General features: G+C 47.8%; 1 long non-coding RNA gene across 1 annotated transcript; it reads left to right on the plus strand.

The window, feature by feature from the left end:
- The first annotated feature begins 1,159 nt into the window (after window positions 1-1,159).
- Window positions 1,160-10,158, plus strand: LOC121066886. Its single transcript, XR_005818005.1, has 5 exons — window positions 1,160-4,766; window positions 6,475-6,831; window positions 7,591-8,880; window positions 8,976-9,268; window positions 9,342-10,158. It is a non-coding gene; the product is annotated as an uncharacterized LOC121066886 (long non-coding RNA).
- The last annotated feature ends 4,922 nt before the right edge of the window (window positions 10,159-15,080 follow it).

Below are 15,080 nucleotides of genomic sequence, written 5' to 3' on the forward strand. Positions count from 1 at the left end.
GCTGCTCACGGTTGCTCCTGCTGCGTAAATGTAGGGACAAGCCTGTGGTGTTTGTCTTCCAGAGCTGGAGAGGCTGGTACGTTGATGTTCTGGTGCAAGAGCATCGCTGGTGGACTTGGATTGCTCTAATACTGCAGGTCAGGCTAAAGGAGGAGGGGTTACTCCCAAAGCTCAGCATCTGCGAGCTGTCCTGGACAGGCACAAATCCAGGATTTTCCCTGGACCAAATTAGAAACCTGCTGCACTAGGCACAACAGGATATGTGGCAGTACCGTACGGGGTAATAGTTTCAAGGTGTGGCTTGTGATTATTTCGGGGAGGAAAAAAAGGCGCTCGGCCCTTTTCGAACTAATTCTAAAGTGGCTGATTCAAAGACACAGGAGATGCAGGAACTTGGCTTCATGGTGACTTTTTGCTCACGTGAAAAAAACTTGTTGTGATGGTCCAGCCAGGTAAGTGCAGCATTTCTACAGGATATATACGTATCTATATATTTAATTTATATATACTTGTGTATTTAGCCATTCCTTTTTGCCTTGTAATTCCATGGTGTTGTATGAAACGTAACCTTTTTTCTAAAAATTTTCCCAGCAGGAATAAGTGTTGTTCCAGAATTAGTATTTTTGAGCAGAGAACTGCTTGCTTTTTGTGTGCTGTGCTTCGTCTCATCAGCTGCCGTCCTTAGCAGTGCTTGGGGCATTTAAGCTACTCTGGCTGCATCCTTCACGGCCACGGACTCTCTAAGCCCGTGTTAACCGGTGGAATTGATGCAGCACAGGAATGGCTTTGAGTAAGCGCAATGCTGAGTGTACTAGATTAAGACCTACACTTGACCTGAACTCTTTTCCCTGAGGACTTGATGACTTTGCTGCCAAAATGAAGAAGATTCTCTCCGTTTCTTAAGAGTCGTTGCAGGGAGATAACAGCACTTTGAACGGCATTGGAGTAAGCACAAGTCTCTGGTTTCTTCAGCTCCTCAGGTCTGGCAGAGAAAAAGAAAAGTGGACTCGGTGGGGAGAAGGTTATTTTTTATTTTTTAAATGCAAATCTGTTTGGACACTTAATAAAAAATAATAATTAAAAAAATGCACGTTAAGTATTTTGGCGGTGTTGCCCACGGCTGGCAAGGCTGTGATTTCACAGCGAGGAAGGCTTTGGGAATGCTGAATTAAAATTGTTTTGTTCTCCACCTCTTTTTTTCCTCCTCCTTGTGCCAGCCCAGCTGTTCACGAAGCCACACAACACACTGGATTGGAGAAGCTGGTGAGGAGAGGTAGCCTGGCCAAAAGGAAAGAGCCTTGCAGCCTGAGTCAGCACCCGGGGTGTTAAACGTTTTGGTGATGCTTTTAGCAATTAAGTCACAGAGACCTGTAAGATGAAAACCCACGTGGATTAATCAGATGTCATCTAAGGCGCTCTCACTGCAACTGCATCCCCACGTAGACTGGAAGGAGGATTGATTTTTTTTTTTTTTTTTTTTAAGGCAGGGAATTGGGGTTTTGGGGGAACAAAGTCCTGGTCCTGCCACGCTGCTGTGCCGCCTCGTGTGGGTTGTCGCCTGCCTCGGTCCCTGCCGAAGAAGTGCGCTGCTGGGTGAGTCCAGATGAAGTTCTCTGTTCTCCTGTGCTTCCTATTTGCCATTTGGGAAAGGGGATGCTCGGCTGTTGGACAGCTTTGAGCAAAACCAGCCTCCGGGGCAGAGCCCAGGTGGAGCTTCAAGGGGAGAGGAGAGGGCAGACCTCAGCCTTGCCCACCCTTGACACCACAGGAAGTCACACTTAGATCTGCACCATCATCAGCAGGACTAAAACTACCCGGTGTGCAGAAATACCATCTCCTGTGGGCACCGTGCGGAGCAGAAGAAGAAGGCAGCGTGGAGCAGGCTGGGGAGAGTGAAGGAGCACGCCAGGAGCCATCGGCTCCACGGCACCGCGCTGCCTGCGGGAGGACGGAGGGTTCTTTGCTGCTGGAAACCCCTGGCAGCAGAAGTCATCTTCCCATCATAGCATGTTTTAATCTGGTCCTCCTGGAAGGTGGGACTGGCCTGGGTACTGCCATTGCTTGGGCTTGCGTTGTACCTGAGAGACGTCGTGTTAAAATTTGCAGTTGCTGTTCTGCAGCCGCTCTGGTGAAATAGGATCAACTTCTAAAGGATGGGATCGTTCTCCGAACCGAGCACCACCCTTAAATCTCCAACTCGCCGGGTGCTCCAGGATGGCACCTGCTGTGTGGGACAGGAGGAGCTGCGCTGTGAGGATCCCCTTGGATTAAAACCAACCTTTCACTGTCCTCGCAGCCTTTTTTCTTTAGGACAAGAGCAGAGCCTCAGGTGCTGGCCCAGGTTCGCCTTTCCCATCCCTGCCATTGGGGCCGGGGAGGCAGAGCAGCTTGTTGGGACGCGTCCTGCTCGCTTCGTTTGCCTCTCCAATATTCCTTCCTTAGCACGTTTCCCGACTTCAGACTGGCTTTTCCTGCTCCCAGTCCCGCAGATGCTGATTTAACAACAACAAAAAAAGGAACTTGTATTTTTCCAGCCTGTCCGGCACTGCCAGGGACTGGGCACCCACTGCTCCCCCTGGAGCACCCCCTACACGTGTAGGGCAGCAAGGGCTAGTGAGGTAAAGGCTGTGCTGGCGCGGGCACCCAGATTTGTCCCTGTTGCCCACTGGCAGCACTTAGGGGGATAGGTTGGCCTCGGCTGCTGGCTGCAGAGCTGCCCTCTGGCAGCTCAAGGCATCGGGGTTTCTCCCCCTCGGGATCTTTTTCCCTTTTCACACCGAGTTTTCTCCTCTTGGACCTTTGAGCTGCTACCTATCGTGTCTCGACGCGCTCTGTCCTCGGTTTTACCTTTCTTATCTTGCAGGGCTCTGTGCTCTTTCTCACAATTTGGCAATCTCTGTGCTCAGAGGCAGGGTTATCCAGCTGGGCTCTATCAGGGAGGCCTTGGATCGCAGCTGAACCTCCAGGACGGGGCGGTTTCAGGGCCAGCTTGCTGCGAGCTCTGTCTGGCTTGCGTTCGAGCCAGTTCCACGCTCCAGATGGTTGCCTCGGCGCTGGAGGAGGAGGTAACCTGGTTATTAAATCACTCCTGCTGCTTTGGCAGCCTGGGGCATCTTCCACCCTGGCGTGAGAGTGGTCTAGAAGAGAAGCGTGCTCTGAGCCAGGGTTACACAGTCAGTAAACTCACCAGCGAGCGATTCCAGCTGCTCCATCATTCTTCGGGAGCAGGAGAAGCCTTCTTGCTCAGCCGAGAGCGTGTATCGGGGCCCTGGAGACAGCAGGACGTTTGCTTTTTGACCTCCACACCGTGCTGGGTGAGCTCTGCTGGGCCCTGGGTGTGTGGTTCAGATGGGGAACCGATGGTTGCAGGACGCAGTAGATGCCAGACATGATATGCATTCAAAAAGCAGCTAAACACGGGGAATAAAAATCCGTCAAGGGCTATATAATACAAACACGGGCTGTGACCCTGTGCATTACGGTGTCAGAAGCACAGCTGCAGGTTCTCCTCCATGCACCGTGTCCTCACGGGGTGCTGGTGGCCTTTTAGGGCTGGGACAGCCCCGTGGTTTGACGCAGTTTGCTGAGGCTACTGCAGGGCTCGCAGCAGATGGAGCGATACTGCTGATGCTCCCACGTCTCAGCTTCCCCGGGGGCTCTAAATGCACTCTGCAGGCTCTGCAGACAAACAAGAGAGTTCTCTGTGTTTATTTTCCTGCTGCAGCTTTTCTTCTTTTAAGAGAGACAGCTGCTTTTGAGAATGGTGCTTAACGGTTCTTTCAAACTCAATTAGGCACTCAGGAGCCAGGAGCTGCAAGCCCACAGCTTCTACAGCTCGCAGAGGATTTTTCCACCTGCAGCTTCTGTTAAACCGCGGCTTTCCAAGACGTCCCCGCTCGGCCAGCTGAGCATCCAGCAAGTGGCCGTTGGTTAGTGCCTGAAAGCTGGAAGCCTTGGAAACGGGGGCCACTCCTGCTTTGCTTGCTCACCTAACTTTGAAATTATCTGAAAGCAATTTCATCCATCACTTCCTTTCTTTAAAAGGAAAAAAAAGAATCTTAAAAATAAATAAATCAGGTTCTGTCCCAATCTGGAACTGAGCTGAATGTTGTATCTACAAGAAATGCCTTTTTTTTTTTTTTTTCAGACTTGACAACAAACCATTCATCTATTTGAAACTGCAGGATGGTGAATCTGAAGTGTTTTTTCCTTTTGTGATCAGTGCATAGCAGGGTGCGATGTTTTGTGTAGGATCTTCTGCTCATCCCCGAGCCGGCGTCCTGAGGGATGCGATTAATAGCTGTCGTGCGTGGTTGGCTCCAACCCTGGTCTCTGGCTTGGGAGATGTCTGTGCCGTGGAGGGCTTTAGTTTTGCCAGCAGAGCTCTGTGAAAGGTTTCCGTCCAAGGAGATTGCTTCTGGTACTTTAAGGTTGGTCTTTGTCCTGGCTAAAAAGTTAAGACCTCAAAAAAAAATTATATATATATATATATATATATACACACACATGCATGTTTTTGTATGACCCTTTTTTTCTTTAATTAGTTAAGTTCACCAGAGTGTTTCCTTTTGGTGCCTTTAACAAACCACTTCAGTATTTCAGGATGCCTGTTGGGGTTGCTGAGCTGAAGGCTCCAGGTTGCTGCACCGTTCAGAGCCGTGCTCTGGGCTGCTTTGCGCTGTGTTTTTGTGGTCTGGATGCTGGAGAAAGGGGTCTGGGCTGGCTGCAGGACGCGTGCCAGAAGAACCGTGCTGGACAGGACGAAGGTAAGACAGCTCCATGCTTAAATCTCCTGCAAGCACCACCAGCGGGTGTTTAAGGAGGGAGTTCAGGCCATGGGATGTCCCCCAGGCTCCAGCTAAACACGGTTCAGTGACTACTTGAGGCAGGAGTTGCATCCAGGTCATTGCACTCAGTGGTCGCTGTGGGGCTTTCCTCTGCGAAATCTCTTGAAGTCCCGTGCCCTGTGGGACTGCAGCCATCAGACGCTTGAATTATGCTTTGTGAGGGGGTGAAACGATGTTCTCCTGTTTGCTTTGGAAAGGCTACGAATGGACGGCACCCAAACCTGCAGTCCCAGCAGGCGAGCGATGGCCTGAAGCCATGCAACTAAACACTGGTGGGACTTGAAACTCTTGGGATTTAGTTCAAGAAAATACTGACATTTAATTAGGGGGAATGGGAAGAAAATTGAATGATTTAGGCAAAATCGCTTTTTGCCCCCAAGGGCCATTTTTTCTTGCTGAAGTTGCTCTTTTTGTGGATGGAAAATTCCCAACCTGCCTGAGTTGGCAAGCTCTTGCTTTGAGCTAAAGCCTGTGCTGCTGTATGTTTCCAACAAAAAGCTGCGGATAAACACAGGTCTGAAGGCAGCATGTGCTTCCCTGCCGTGTTCCTGCAGTCCTCGTAGTGCAAGCGAGGGCAGGGGAGTGGGAAAGTGTCAATTACAGTTCAGTCTGCGGAATTATAGTAATTAAGAAAACAAAATATAAATCAAGCTCTGCCACCTGGCCTACGGGGAACTTCACTGTAAGCGCAGAAGAATCCTGAAAAGTTTTCTCTTAGGCAATGGGTGCTGCAGATCATCAAATGAGACAAAATAAGCTGGCTTTGTTTCAAGAAGAGGACTATTAAAACTTCAAGAGCAAAATTTTAGGCTTATTATGCCAAATTATGAAGATTATCTAACGATTCCGTATGGAATATGGAATTCGTAAATGCTTTGCCTCTCTCCCAGGCTCCCAATTCAATACCTTGCTACCCTGAAGCAATGGAAGAACTACTTTTAAGTTTTTAAGCTGATTTTCACTGATACACTGTGCTGTTGGTGGCGGTTTTGCTCGATGTTAACAGCTGAGAGCCTGGGGAGGCTGGAGGAAAGGTGTTTGCCTCTCCTTGGATGCACCAAGCGTGCTCCTAGCACTTGGCAAGTGATTTTACAGCTGTGGTAATGGCTCTGTTTTGCAAAGATGGCCATTTTAGATTTCGGCTTAAATGCGTTTTAACTTTTCTGTCCTGAAGTTTCCCCCCAGGGTATTCTGTCAGAAGTCAGCTTTGCTTTAGAGTGAAGGTTTTGAGGTTAATTGAACAGAGCGCTTTGGAGATGAGGGATTTAAGGCCACGAGGCTTGAAGATTTCACAGAATACACCGGTATGCACTTAGCTTGCTTTTTTCAGGTCAGTTCATGGGGGTTACATCAAGACGTGAAACCCAGTGGTTCCCTGGACCATAATAACCTCTGCTGGCTTCACCGAGCAGTTGTGCATTACGCCCAGACCTGGCAGACTCTGCCAGTCATAGATTTTACTGCTTTTAAGACCCTGACAGGGAAATTTTACTTTATCAGATGAAACCTGAGTCCTTTTCATAAATCCGCTAGTTATTCTCTAAAATTTACTTAACAAATGGCTCATGAAATAGAGTGGCTTTAACTGGATTACCGAGTTTTCCTCCTGTGCTTTGTTCCCTTGCAGAACACTGCCCGTGGTGAACGGCATGTCCTCGCAGGCTGGAAATGGCCTCACCCAACCCTCCCTGAAGCAGCTTCTCAGCCAGCCCTGGCGGTGGGAAGGAGGAGAAGAGAGGAGGAAGAAATGACGTTGGGCTCGTGGGCATCTGAGTCCATCACGGTATTCCCCTTCCTGAGCATTTGGTCTTTCACAGCTGTTTGTTTGACAGGTTGCCATCTCTTGGGCAGATGGAGGTCGTTCTCCACCCTTCTCGTCCCACCGTCACTTGCTCGGCCAGCCCTGGGTCACCTTTGTCTTCCCTGTCATGTTTAATGCCTGCTCCTGCTGTGCTGCCGAACCTTTTGCCACGGGGTGCAGGAGGTGGGCTCATCTCCTCTCCTACTCATCTGAGTAGGGGCCTTTCCTACTCAATAAATAGAGAGTATACTTACAAAGCAGTGTATTCACAGAATCGCAGAATCACCTAGGTTGGAAGAAACCTCCAAGATCACCGAGCCCAACCTCTGTCCTAACACTAACCAGCCCTCCACTAAGCCATATCACTGAGCTCTACATCTAAACGGCTTTTAAAGACCTCCAGGGATGGTGACTCGACCACTTCCCTGGGCAGCCCATTCCAACGCCTAACAACCCTTTCTGTAAAGAAGTTCTTCCTAATATCCAACCTAAACCTCCCCTGATGACCCTGTTCATCTGATAGCTGTGTTCATTGGGTAAAAAGACTGTATGTGCTCAAGGAACTGCAGTCCGTCGGCACTCTAAGGAGAAAACCACCAAGTAATCCACCCCTTTCAGATCAGATGGTCGCTTCCCCTTTTCTTGATTCCCCAAAGGTGCGTCGTTGCATTAAATTGCACCTAAATTTGCAAAAACAAAAGCACAAAGATGTTTAGGCATTGGAATGGACTGCCCAGGGAAGTGGTCGAGTCACCATCCCTGGAGGTCTTTAAAAGCCGTTTAGATGTAGAGCTCAGTGATGTGGTTTAGTGGAGGGCTGGTTAGTGTTAGGACAGAGGTTGGGCTCGGTGATCTTGGAGGTTTCTTCCAACCTAGGTGATTCTGTGATTTTCCAAAGCGTTCTGGTTTGCCTTTTGTGGCTTCCAACCCTCTCCTCCCCAGCACCGAGGGATCCATCCGTACGCAAAGCTTGCGTGAGGGGCCTGCTTCTGCGAGGCAAAGCATCCCAACAACTGCAGTGGTAGCCTCAAGGAGCCTCAAACAGTGTCCTCAGGTGGGCACTATTTGGGTTGGGAAGCTAGCAAAGAATTTGTGCTGTCGGATGGGAGAACAGAAGAATTTTATCTGTGACTGTGGAGTATCTTCTCTAATGGAAAACTCAAGGCTCTTCTCCCTTCCTCTAACTGAGGAAAGGATGAAATCCTGTTTCCTCTCCACTGAAGAGGAAACCATACTATTTCTCGTGGGGTTTGAAGCCTTGCTGTGCGTTCTGGCCCACGCTATCTCATGTACCCACTGCACAGCCCGACTATTACCCTTTGAGGCCAGATCCAGCTGAACTCTGATAGAGGAGAGCAATTAAATTGTCCCATGCCCTTAATAAGCATTGTTCTTTGTGGTGCGTGACAAACTTGGTATGAGTCTTTGTCTGAATTTTTGCTTAAAATAGTTTGGTTTTCATCTTTCCCGGGGTACATTCCTGAGCCCTTACTGTATTGCAACATCTGCTCCTCACACACCTGTAGGAGCTTGTTCTCATACCAGCTCGGGTGTTGTTCAGAGGATACAGACCTTTAGGAAAGCAGACCATGATTTACTGGATGGCGAAGGCTTCTGGCAAACAAACTCTTCTCTCCTGGCCTGAAAGCTGCCTGAGACACTGCTCCTGCTTAGACTGGAGACTTCTCTACGCACTAATTGTGCATTTCATTTCCAGAGCTTGCTTCAAAACAATCCCTGTGTACAGACCTTCACTGCAAAGGCCAGGAAAGAAGAAAGATGGATGCTGCGTGCACCCCAGGCACTGTTAGAGTGGGTCTAGTTTTGCAAAAACAGCTCTAGCAGTTGTTATGTACCGCTAGAGGGTATATAACATTTCCCGTCTGCCTTCGTTTTTTTTGCTGTAGTTACTCATGTCTGTTATATGATGAAGTTATATATATTGTTTCATATGAAGTTATGCTTTGTTTTTATAGATGCTCTGATGGGCGAGGAGATTGGCTGGCACTTACTGGTTTTGTTCTGAGCCTTCCATCTGACTTTCTCTGGGGGGAAACCAGGAAAACCAGCCAAATGGAATTGAGAGTCAGCTCGAATTAAAGCGCCTGCCCATCCCTTGTGAGCTCCGTGTGTCTGCTCCGAGGTGTGAAAACCCTGCTTAAGGGCGAGCATCAACTTGTAGTGGATTTCTTAGAAGCATCGTGGCTCTGTAGAGGCAAGCGTGAATGAAGGGTAAGTCTTAGGGCCTGACTCTTCCTACGCGTGCACACATACCTCAAAGCACTACTCATGTTTTACATGCATCCTTCTCCATCTTGTTTGTTTAGCTGAAATGCTGTGAGGCAGTGGAGAAATGGGTCTGTAAAAGGAAGTGTGTAGGTAACAAATGATAGTGTTTCCTTTCCCAAAATAATAAATGCATTTGTCGGTGAGATGTATGAATTCCTACCAGCTGGTTGCAGTGTAAGCCAGGGCTTCTTGAGGACTGTGCAACCTCCAAAGCTAAAATCCTTTTTGGTGTATTCTTAGGATAAAGAATTATCCCCTCTTTTCCATATGCTGCTTGGTTATGAAATAAATCACAAGCATTTCTATGGGTGACACCAGAACTGGAGGGGCAGTTTGTATACAAGCAAAGCTGTGCTGCAGAGGCTTCCAAGCAGCAGAAGTGGCAAGCATGGTGGGAGGTTCAGGCTCTAAATCTGAAGGGAGGAGGTTTTAAGCCTCCCCACTTGCGCCAAGACAGGATCCACAAAATGTGCCTTGTCACTGATGGAGGTTTACCCAACCTGCTCTTAAATCTCTCAGCAGCAGAAACTCTGCTCCCTCCTCAAGTGATCTTTTCCAGGACTTCTTTACAGCTAAAAGTTTTCCCTAATGTACAGTTTTGCTCTTATATGGATACATGGCTTCCCGTCCTGGCCTCTGTAGTCAAGGACCAATATATTTTTATTGCCTTTTTTTTTGGTGATGTTTTATTTAATGTAAGATTGACCACTTGTCTCCTCCAGCCACTTCTGCTCTTTCCCTGCCCTTTTCCCTGAGTTTTTCAGTCATTCTTACCACCCTGGGCTGTCATTAATTGTCTCATCTCTCTTGTAAAACCTTTCATCATCAGGCTGGAAATTAGCATCATGGATATAACAGAAATCAGATAAAACACCTGCTGTCAGTGCATTAGCAGCATTCACGTGTCTCGCATTGGACAAATCACTGTCTTTACGGGGCCCTTTTGGGGTTGTTTTCCTGCATTTGCATAAATATGTTGATTATAAGGAGGCAGCAACACAAAGGCATCCAGAGAAACGTGACTGTAAGATAAACGTGTGTGATGCTGGAGCGAAGCCTGCTGCAGACCCCCCTGCTTTCTCTGACCACCCTGCCCGGAGAAATTGCTGGCTGTCAGGCACTGATCTCCCACTGCGTTGCACAGCCAGGCTGGGGGCTGCTACCAGCAGAAGCACGTCTCCTCCTCAGCCTACCCGAGGGGCTAACACCTGGGGTTTTGATTTACAGGAGCCCACAAGAACTGGAGCGATGCCAGGCGAACGACCGCAAACACCGCGCGTCGATGGCTGGATGAGCAAATCCGGCTGAGCTGTCTTCTAATTACAAAGAGTATCTTCTAAATAAAATCTTTTCCCATCTATTCTCCTCCAAGGAAATAGCGATCCAGCGTGACATGTGTTTGGGTGCAACAGCAACGCCACTCACCCACAGCGGGGGAGAGTGACCTGGCTCTGATCGGGATGAGGTTCTGCCCTGCCTGCCAACACGATGTGACACCTTGTGCACAGGCACAGCCCACGTCAGATCTGTTGGGGCTGATGAACATCAGGGTTAAAACAGCTCGGTGCCACAAGGAGAAGGTGTTTCTTCTTTTTGCATCCTGTGTGGCTGAGCTGCCACCAAAGCGAAGTTCAGTCTCCCTCCCTTGTGGCTCTTGTGGCATTATTAGGACACAACAAGAACTTGCAGTGTCTAGAATTGAGGATTTACTCAGTAGTGCTGGCTGCTGTGGTCTGAGGGACAAAAAACCATGTGAAGTCAAGGCAAAAGTCCAATTCCTTACTAACCTGCCTTTTGACAGTGGGCAGTGGCAGAGGTTTATGGAGAAATCGTAATACAGCCTGGTATACGGTGTTCTTACAGTACTGCATGCCTCGATCCTACTGTGAATCACGCTGTATTACTTTTTCCTTGTGTGGAGAGCATGTAACTTCCCTCCCCTGACACCTGAGCTGGCTGTTTGTTTGTTTTCCCCCATGATGCATGTATAGTCCTAAACTGCTGCATATGCTGCATCATGTGGGATTTACATATGGGAGCTGCTTCACATGGGAATTGTCTGACGGTAAAAATTGAGTCCAAATTATTAGTAAGTATGGTGGAGCACCTGCTGTTCTCACTAAGTGTAGATCAGTACGGCTCTGTTGGTTTACCCAAAGTGTGTGATCTGGTCCTACAAGACTCTGCTGGCATATAAATTGTGTGACCTGGATCCTTGGAGAAAACCTATAGCTTGCCCTCTCTGCTTCCCATTAACAGTGCCTGGTCCAGTTCTCAAGAGCTGTTCGTCACTGCCAGAGAATATAAGGACCCCGAGTGTGTGATAAGGCAAGGACAATTTAAGATGGGTCAGACAGAAGCTTTATTAATCACATTAGAGAACATTTGGACATAAGACAGAAGAGGACTCCCTCTCTTCCCCCCTGTTCTCTTCCAACTGACCGCAGAGCCCCAACCTACACAGTGTTTCACAAAAAAAGGTGATGAAAAACAATCATTCCAACATTAACAGAGCCAGGTATCCATCCCTGGGAGGGATGGACTCAACAATAATATAAGTCTTAACAAAGCCAAGTGTCCCTCCTAGGGATGGACTCCTTAAGTAGCTTGTTAACCGCCAGAGCAGTGAATAATGTGACAATATGGACAGATGGCTCTTGGTGGAGCCTATAGGAGTGGCACACCCAGTATCGTCTTAGCTCCGAAGTGGGCAGTTGGAAACAGTCACAGACTTAGCTTTTAGTTGAAAGGAAGGCTGGCAGTTAGGGCACCACGCTTCAAACCTGGACACAAACCCTATCAGTGTACAGGCTCACATTTACAGCCCCAGCTGCCGTTCAGCAAACTCCCGTGCAGCTTCGAGCATATCACAAGAGAGAGTCTGCTGGCTGATTTTGTGCAGGAGATGGGCGTAGCTGTTCCAAGAAGAAAACTCATCCTATCAGCAGACTTGCTTTCTAAGTAGGGGGCCATGCAGAGAATAAAGTTAGTGGAGCTGAATGACTGCAGCAAGGATCCTATTGAGTATTACACTGGGGTGAGGCTAACACTTAGATACCACTAGACTCTGTAAGTGAAAACTAAAAACATCTGAGAAAGGGAATTCATTTGATACCAAGTATATTGAGCTGGGATAGGATGGTACTATCTATTGCAGACTTCTTTTTTGTAGAATCACAGAATCATTAAGGTTGGAAGAGACCTCCAAGATCATCTGGTCCAACTGTCCCCCTACCACCAACATCACCCACTAAACCATGTCCCTAAGCACCACGTCCAACCTTTCCTTGAACACCCCCAGGGATGGTGACTCCACCACTTCCCTGGGCAAAAGCCCAGCCTTGGTGCTCTGAGTCTCCTTCTCTTCTGTTCCTCTGCCCACCATGTGCTATTTGCTGCCTCTGTCTGCTGTACCCCTCTCCAGCCTGCATCTGCCTGCTTTACTTAGAGGAAATGTCCTGAACTGGCTGTTTTTGTTGGCAAACACCCACTGAAGGGCAATGCCAGCTGGTGAGGGTCTATGCAGACACTCCCCAAATCAATGTGATTAATACCGGAACATAGTGTGGAGGCAGCACAGACAATGTTGTGCATCTCTTCTTTCCCTCACACCCAGCCTGACCCTCCCCTGTCCCAGCTCCATGCCGTTCCCTCGGGTCCTGTCGCTGTCCCCAGAGAGCAGAGCCCAGCACCTGCCCCTCCGCTCCCCTCGTGAGGGAGCTGCAGGCCGCCATGAGGCCTCCCCTCGGCCTGCTCTGCTCTGGGCTGAACAAACCCAGGCACCTCAGCTGCTCCTCAACATCGTGACTATGTGGATCACCAAGATGCCCTCTGAAAGACAAAGGAGACAAGCTGCTATCAAACAGGACACCATGTTTGTCAGATCATTGACCTGATGGGCCATGGCAGGTCCTGAACAGGGGCTGCATTGGCAGTCAGAACTTGATTGAATCTTCCTTCCTCTGGCAGGGCCCAAGGCCAAGGGCTTGGGGCAACCTTGTGTGGTGGAGGTGTCCCCGCCTATGGCAGAAGCCTGGAACCAGATGGGCTTTAAGGTCCTTGCCAACCCAACCCATTCTGTGGTTCTACCGTTCTGTGATTCCCTGAGCTAATCCTCACAAGTCTTATTTCCAGCAGCAGCTATACAAAGAGCTTCCAGAACTCTAGACCCTTCTTCTTTCTGCTGAGCTGTACTTCTAGAAAACAACACTTTTTCCCCCCTTATTCCAAACACTTATATCTTGCACAAGCATAAACGACATTAACTCCCCAAGCAATCTTAAAGAACAAAGACTTTGAGATAAGATTAGCTTGCCACAGAGATGTTTATAAGACTTTTTTTCCCCCTTCTCTCCTGCTTATGAATTTCACCCCTTAGCAGGCAGGTTGGGGATTGTTGTGTAACAGTTTAGCTACATATAATTAGAAGGCACAAAATTATATACGAAGCAGGCATGTTATCCAGTATGGATGACAAAGGCTTACCTGAGTTTGAAAAGCATATGGAGGAGTTTATGGAGGACAAAAATATTAATGGTGAGTGACTGTAAAAATACCGATTATGAAGTTGCCGTGTCTGCTTCACAAAGTCCTTCAGCTGTAGAGCACAGAGATCTGTGAGAGAATTGCAGGGAAGCAACTGCTGTTAAGAGTCCAAATGAAATGGGCTACGGTGATCTTCATTGGATTTCATGTGGTTGTTTTTATGTTCTTAATTCAGTTCACTGAATGACGAGCAGTAGCTGCCTACCCACAGCAAAGAGTGGATGAGGACCTCACAGATCCTTGCAAACTAACTACCCTTTCTAAAAATCCTAGTTTACAAGGCCATTTATTATAAGCAGAGCACTGAAGCATAAGGAATCTAAGTGCAGTGATTGCACTTACCTGTTTTTAATACTTTAATAATTTGCCAAAAATGGCCCCTTTCTGTTGGCTGGACCCACTTGATTGCCACTCATACAATGGAGTCATTTTTTACAGTGTTACGCTTATCATTTTGTGTTTTAAAAATGGTTAAAGCTTGAGTCATGTTTACCCTCAAATGCTCTCCTTTCAGCAGTACTTTCTGTGTTTGAAGGTGTTCCTGAAGGCAAACAAGCCTCCTCCTTTGACCTGGATTTCACATTTAAACATATCTCTTCGAAATGTCACCTATGTTTTTTGAAGTCTGTTGTAACCCAGTGTTTCCTAGATTACAGTATTTCCATTTTACCTAATTTCTGCCCATGAATAGGTTTTAAACTCTTCACAGTGGGAAAAAAGGGAGATTAAAAGAAAAAAAAAAAAAAAGCTTTTGCTTTTTCATATTCCTTCATGTAGACAAGCAAATGTCTAGTACTTTATTTATTCCTCAAGTCTTGACATCAGTATTCTGCCATTAATTGCCACAGAAAACAATTACCAGGATCTTGGAGGACCTTTCCCTTCTATCTTCTTCATGGTTGAGCTTTTTTTTTTTTTTTTTGCATACTGCATACTGATTATTTAATGGTCTTATTACTAAGTACATGCATTTTGTAGAACTCACTGATTTGCCACACCTTTGTCAGCAGCTGTTTGATCGCAAGGTTTTCTTTTGGGTGTACAACAAAATACTTAGGTAGCTACTCCTTCCTCTCACCCAGAGGTAGCATAAACAGTAGCATTCATCCTGTCCAAGGAGTTGAGAAACAGGTAACGCAATCACAAAGAGAAGTTTCTTCACCGTTTCTTGAATTAGTTCCATCCTCTTCACACTCAGACAGGCTTTGTGACATTCTTACCTCGCAGACAAATCGGAAGATGTTTTGTGGTTAGAAATATTATTTTGGGTCATGTTTGCAAGGGGGCAACCCTAGGGCAAGGTGGAGTCCTGCCATGCTGGCTCCCCTTGCCTCAGCCTTTGCACTGCCTGGTGATGCCCTTGCAGGGTGGCTGGTGTTTTCCTCTCATACCTTCCAGACCAGTGCACATCCTTAATTTCATTTCATACATAAGGCCTCTGCCAGCATCATTGGGTTGTAGCATAGGTTGGTTGGTGACCACATATGTTTGTACTTTCCCTGGTGTCTCCTCACAGAATCACAGCACGTTGGAGGTTGGAAGGGACCCCTGGCTGCCCCTGTCCCCTCTCGGGGCAGCCCGTGCCAGGGCTCCGGCAC

The sequence above is a fragment of the Cygnus olor genome, chromosome 3 (genome assembly GCF_009769625.2).
Source record: "Cygnus olor isolate bCygOlo1 chromosome 3, bCygOlo1.pri.v2, whole genome shotgun sequence".
In the NCBI taxonomy this organism is placed as follows: Eukaryota; Metazoa; Chordata; class Aves; order Anseriformes; family Anatidae; genus Cygnus; species Cygnus olor.